The sequence below is a fragment of the Eleutherodactylus coqui genome, chromosome 5 (assembly GCF_035609145.1).
Source record: "Eleutherodactylus coqui strain aEleCoq1 chromosome 5, aEleCoq1.hap1, whole genome shotgun sequence".
NCBI lineage: Eukaryota > Metazoa > Chordata > Amphibia > Anura > Eleutherodactylidae > Eleutherodactylus > Eleutherodactylus coqui.
The window spans coordinates 108,154,754-108,161,483 of record NC_089841.1 but is presented as its reverse complement, the minus strand read 5'-3'; the positions used below and the strand labels follow the sequence as shown (position 1 = coordinate 108,161,483).

At 43.6% G+C, this 6,730-nt stretch overlaps 1 protein-coding gene across 4 annotated transcripts in view; it reads left to right on the top strand.

The window, feature by feature from the left end:
* Positions 1–609: 609 nt before the first annotated feature.
* KIAA0825 (KIAA0825 ortholog) overlaps positions 610–6,730 on the top strand; it is a 379,136-nt gene continuing 373,015 nt past the window's right edge. For 3 of the 4 annotated variants that reach the window (XM_066602997.1, XM_066602995.1, XM_066602998.1), the window contains exon 1: positions 2,125–2,186. The gene's annotated coding sequence lies outside the window, so the exon portion shown is untranslated. Of the gene's footprint in view, positions 649–2,124; positions 2,187–6,730 lie in introns of those variants that run through there. The other variant, XM_066602996.1, reaches the window with a different exon arrangement.

Sequence of the window (6,730 nt, the reverse complement as noted above, 5' to 3'; positions counted from 1 at the left end):
AATGTAGCATGACATATGTTTATATGCTCCACCCTGATTATCATCAGTGCCCTTATGGACAGAGCAAATCATCACTCATATATCATCAATATGGTGCAAAAACCGCATAATAAATCCATATGTGACCCTGTGCGCACATCACTGGCAGAGCTACACCATAAGCACATGTAGAGGATGGAATGAGCACATACCTAGCAAGGCTTCCCCAACCACCCAGCTGGAAGCTCCCATGCACTGAAACTACCAACATCCTGTTCCTCCAATTGCGCATGAGCAGGCACCGTCTACCCGCCACCTACTCTCATTGGCTTCAGTATGGAGGAAGCTGCGGAAGCCATCTTTAAAAAGGGCACTTCATAGATAGCTGGTGCAAAACTGCCCATAAATAGTGATACAGCTTAAAACTACAGCGAGAATATATAGTAAAGTCATATATGTAAGAGAGGCGTTATATCGCATAAGTATAAAGAGAAGGGCGGATAATAAGACAGAGCCGGTTACCATGGTGACTGTAAACAGATCGCAGAACACGTGAGCTGCTGGAGCAGGAATGCAGGGACACTGCTGGCTCCACCCACTGTCACAACTAGTGTTACATGCTGGCTCTGAGGAGGCTTGACTGACTGCAGATCACAGGGGGCATTACAGGTAAGTGGGAAACCCCAAAACAGTAAGACAAAACAAGAAAAAACCTGTGCAATTATAAAGTAGTCCAGATCTATGGAAATCCTGTAATGTTTCTATAAACATCACCTTGTGACGTCAGAATCAGATGATTATACAGCAATGAGTCCTGTTATGTGGAAGTTACTGATCTCTTCCTCGTTTCTGCTTGACTGACATGAAGTTGTACAAGAGGTTCTGTAGCAGCTGCAGTGTGTAGTATAGAGTTATGTGGATTCTGCGTCCCGGCTGCTGCAGAACCTCATAAGGGTATTTCCACGTGTGCTGTGGACTATGGCGCAGATTCCAAATCCAGATCTGTGCGCAATCCACGTCCTATTTGAATGGGAATTTGCATTTTTCTATAGGATTGGAAATCCGCATTGTGAAAAAAAAAAAGAGAAAGCGCTACTTCTTACCTGTGGGCAGATCCACACGGAATTCGCGTCGGGAATTCTGGCCATTCACAGGGGCTAAACCACATGCAGAACTGCAAAATACGCTGCAGAAATACTCGGATTTCTGTTGCAGTTTTGGGGGCAGAAACCGCTTGGAAAAATGCATGTCAGATTTAGCGCTGTGAATATACTCCTAGGGCTCATTCACACGAGCGTATATACACCGCGTATTTATGCAAGCTTCTTTTTGCGTGCGTAATACCCGTGAATAGAACCCGTTGATTTCAATGGCTTCATTCATATTTGGGCATTTTTACAGAGTATTTCAGTCCCGTAAAAAAAAAAAGCCCCATCTTTGTGCATATTTACGCACTAACATACTGTATTATATAGAATGCGTAAATATGCTGCGCTTAAACACACACACTTTTATTTATGCGCCCACAACCTGCAGTAAGCCCGTGCGAATACGGGCTTTCCATTTCTGCTCCATTTTTAGAGGCGAGAAATTGAAATAAAATGTAAAAACACAGATCTATTTTTTTCCCATTGATTTCAATGAGGTTCAAAAACAATGGAAAGCAAATCCGAAAAACGGAGCAGAGAGATGGAAACCCTGAACTGATCGCCATCGCAGATGTCAAAACAGCCATACGCTCCTGTACAATATGTGCATATCGATGTTAATCTGTTTACAGTTACCATGGTGATAATAATAATGATTTTTATTTATATAGCACTGGCATATTCTGCAGCACTTTATAAATCAGAGGGTCCGTGTGCAGACAAAATCAGATATTAGATCCAAAAATGGTAACTTGTTCTGCATTATTATTTTATTGACTCAGGAATATGTGATGTGAGAGCTCTGTTATTACTTTATTATATATTCTCACTGTGTTTTAGGTTGGATCATCACTTATGGGCAGTTTTGCATTAGTTGTCTATGAGATGCCCTTGTTAAAGATGGCTGCCACAGCCTCATCTGTGCACAGCCAATCATAGCAGGCAGCCCCTGTACACTGGGGGTGTGTACACAGTGACTGCTCATGCGCACTTGGAGGAACAGGATGTTGATAGACTTTGAATACATGTGAGCTTCCAGCTGAGTGTGCCTTCTTCTAGGTATGTGCTCCTCACTGTCTTCTGACTTTTCATCTTCTGCATGTGGGAGTGATGTTCTTGTATTTCTGACATTTCTGCTTTTGCACTTTATTGATTGCACTAATTAATGGTGATTTACTGTGTTTATATGTTGATTTTAGGCTGACTTTCTCTGCTGAGAGTTGGAGTAGTTCTGAATAAACCTGTGGGGCTGTGATTTACTGCTTCTCTGCTGTGTGTATAGCTGACCTGTCATGTAGTCGGTGTAGTATGTGTGGATGGTGTAGCCTGCAGTGTTGCTATGGTTACTCAAGTAGCAGAGTCAACTTGTGTTTCTTGCTTATAAATCTTTGCTTATAAATTCTTTTATCAAGATATAAAGCCTTGTGATTTATTAATATATATCACATAAACCATGAGTCCTCGTTACTTGTGACAACGTTAGCTGCGATATCTGTAGGAGACTTCTTGCAGCCCTCCACAATGTAGACTCCAGGCTGTGCACATACACTGAATGGCCACTGTATTGGAGACCCCCAATTCGTAGCGCGTCGGACCGCCTTTGGTCTTTAGAATGCAATTCTTCATTGTATTGATCTGCAGGAATTTCGGCCCCTGCGGACAGGAAGCTAATTAGATTGAGGTAGTGACGTGCTCTGAGCAGCTGACAGGAAGGGGTCATCCATTCATGCTGCTTGCTGTAAAAGTTTCTCCGCTGCTCAGTGATCAAACTTTTGCCTCTTGGAGTTTTGCTTTTCTGTTTATCTTAGGGCGCCTTCACATTGGCAAGAAAGTCAGGCGATTTCCTCGCAGTGCGAGAGTGAGTAAGAACGCATGATTTAGGAAAGCAATGATTTTCAATGGTTTCATTTTCATTTGTGATGTTTTTACTGCTGCGATGCTGCATGAAAAAAAAAATCGCAAAATGTCTACTCTTTTTGCAATGTCGTTCATTGTTTCCAATGGGGTCGTCGGCAACAGCAGCACCGGCCTCATTGTAAGCAATCAGAAAAGATCGCAATCCCCTGCCGCAGCTGTGTCAGCTGCAGTGGGGGATTCCTTCAGCCCTGCAGGGATGCAAGGCTGTCGCATCCAGAGGTTTCCACATGTGTTTAGGTGGGGCCGGCGGCAGCAGCGCCAGCCCCACTGCAAACAGTGGCAAACGTCGCAATCTCCTTCTGTGGCTGTGAAAGTGTGCAGGAGCCCTTAGGCTAGTTTCACACGGGCGTCGGTAATATAAGGCCATGTATCCCGCCCCCATATCTCACTCCTCACCAAATCCTCAGGGATGCAAGACATTTTCATGTGAAAACGGCCTTGCATCACTTCGGGGGTGCAGGGATCCTCCGGCGCAGAGGATTGCAGAGTTTCTCCTATTGCCTTTAATGGCGCACAAAATAGAGCGTGCTGCAATGTGTTACCCACATCGCATTGCGGTGCCATGCAGGAAAACGTCACTTATGTGTATGACACCATTCAAAAGAATGCGGTTTATATTTGTGCGTCTTGCAACACACAATTCTTGCACGGTTATCTCACCCGTGTAAAGGCAGCCTTAGACAGTAATGGGGCCATTGCAGGACAACTCGCCCAAGAGGTAACACTTGACTATTTCCAATTTGTACAAAAGTTTCCACATTTCATGATTACTAGAATGTATATAAAAATCTCAGTTTTCAGACCCATCGGGTCATGTGGTCAAGAAGTACAGCGGAAAAATACAATTTTTGGAACATCACCGAGGACCATATTTTTTGATAATTCATATCTCGGTCTTCAGATCTTTTCCATAAGCCTGAGGTAGAATCCTGAGTAGGTTGGAAAGCTCGCTATAACATCATGTGTTTTTGTTAGCCATTAAAAGGTATCATGCTGTTTGTACAAGATTACATATCTCAGAGATTATTGGGCGTAGGAAGATGTGCACGGTGTCATTCTCTTCGTAATGATATGTTGATTTGTAACATATTTTTCCTAACCCTGTAATTCCAATACAAGTGAAAGTGAAACTTTTGTTCCAATTGTAAAATTTCTTTTGAAAATGAGCCACACCAGAGAAGAAGCTGAAAAAAGTATGTGTCTATATAATACCGTATATGTGTGTATATATTTTAGTGGTATCAAATATGACCAATTACACCTGACTATGTTTCATACAATGAATTGGGTGAGAAACCTGCTTTTGGACTTCCAATTTGCTTAACTTAACAGTTATTAATAGAGATGAGCGAGCATACTCACTAAGGCAAATTACTCGCCATTTTCGAGTACATGCCCACTTGTCCCAAAAGATTCGGGGGACGGCGGGGGGGAGAGTGGGGAGATCTCTCTCTATCTCTCCCCCCCCCCCCCCCCCCGCCCCCCCCATGCTCACTCCCACAACTCACCGCTCACCCCTGCCAGCCCCCGAACCTAGAGAGAGATCGCTTTGGTGCTCGCTTATCTCTACTAATGACCCAAACTGCGATAATTTTATTTAGTAGAACCATGTTGGGGTCCGGATGTTGACAAAAAGACTGTCTAGTGCACAGATAGAAGAGGAGAGCCGAGACCCAGATTGTCTTTGATTTCTTAGGGAATCCGTGAGAGTAAAGTTTTGCCATCTTGCATCATGTCATATTATGGAGGTGTACATCTCAAGGGTGAATATGGTGCCACACAGTATCTTTAGCTCTATATTACTCCTTGTGAATGGGGGCTTAGGACGCTCAAATGTTTAATTGGATACATGGTAGTGGTACTATTGGAGGAGTTTCCTCACATGTGTACTGTGTTACAATAAAGTGTTTCCTTTTGTTAAAATAAAAAAGTTGTCGCAGCGTGTTCTTTTCTATGGTGAGTTTAACAAGTGTGACACATATCAAAGGGGTTCTATGGGATAGGACATCAATAGTTGATCGACAGAGGTCTGAAACTCAGGAACCCCCCAATCGTCTCATCCCTAGGCCCACTGCCAGTATGGTCAGCACTGGAACAGGTAGCGCTGTTAACATTGCTGCAGCCCAGTTTTCGTACCACAGGCACAGCTCTCACTGATTTGAATGTGAGGTGTGCCTGCAATATCAAACCAATCTGCTGGAACACGGACAGAGCTGTCCAAACTGATAGTGGGCCTGGGCTTGAGCTGCTTGCCGGTGATCCCGAGTGGCACACCCATGTCAATCAACTATTGATGACCTATTATGAGGACGGGTCATCAGTAGTAAAAGTCCCAGAGAATCCCTTTAACCATACAGATAGCAGATTGTGATTGAAGTAATAATTTCAGGACAAATTGTTTAGCTACTAGGGAAGTTATATGTATGAAGGGCGGAGAGACTTCATGCCTCAGGGCGCCTTCACATTTGAGGTAACATCGCGCAATGCGAGAGTGAAAATGCAGATTTATGAAACCAATGATTTCCAATTGTTTTCATTCCCATTCCCATGTTTTCACTCCTGCGACGTTGCGAGAAAAAAAATCTTAAATTAAAAAAAAAAAAAATGTTTAAACTCCTGTTTCCCTATGGAGCCTCCTTTTAATCACAACGCATGAACTTGCGATTTTTCATGCAATGTGTTTTTAACATTAAAAAGTCCTATTGACTTTCGGGCTAAAAAAAATTGCGTGAGAAAATTGCAGGTAGCAGCAGTGCGATGCAAGGTTGCTCTCAGCATTGCTGACGCTCAAAAATAACAGGAGCAAAGACGTGATTTTGCGATGAATTTCTCACAGCAAAATCGCAATCGCCAGTGTGAAGTTGCCCTCATAGTTGTGTTGGTTGGAGTGTGCAGGAGGTAATGGAACAGAAAGTCTTCAAGTGCGCGCATTTCCATGTGGGTATTGGAACAATTTCATGAAATTTTCAGTTTTTCCCCTAACCCGTGTATTCAACAAGTAAGTAGATATTTGAATGGGGCAGTTCATGTAACCATACCCTAGTCAGTTCGGCATCATGTTACTTGCAGAGTCTGTACACTTTCTGTTAGGGTAGAGCCACACTTTTGAGCAATGCAAGAACTGATATCCGTCAAATTAACTTTTTCTCTTCCAGTTCAGCCGGGCTTTCCACTCTTTTTTTCCATCCGCTGCCCTTAAACCCTGCAGGCACCAAGTTTAGAAACTCAAGTTATTCAGCTAGTCATTGGCATACTCAAAGGACTGACTGGGCAAACAAGCATTCATGTCTCATCATCAGCACATTTATTCTGAAGAGCTTTAGGCTGGAGATGAGTTGAGGTTAGCAGCATCAAGAAGCCACTGTGCTGCAGGGGAAGCCTCTCTTAGTGAGTACCAGGACCTGAGAGCCCAAGGAGGGGGAGTCAGCCCTGCAGCCAATTAAAAACTGGGGGTGTGCCCAGGCTGTCAAGCAGCCTGTATCTTGTCACCACCCACACTTCTGGTGGTGACAAGATACAATAATACCCCACAACTCAACAAGAACCTGCTTTTAACTTCTTGGCATGAAGTCTACAAAACAGAGGTGGTGGTAATTGGCACTGGTATTACTTACTCCAAACTCGTACCGCTGTCCTTGGTCTCCTCCTATTTTGTTTCAGATTTGACAAAGAGTCTCCATGGAATC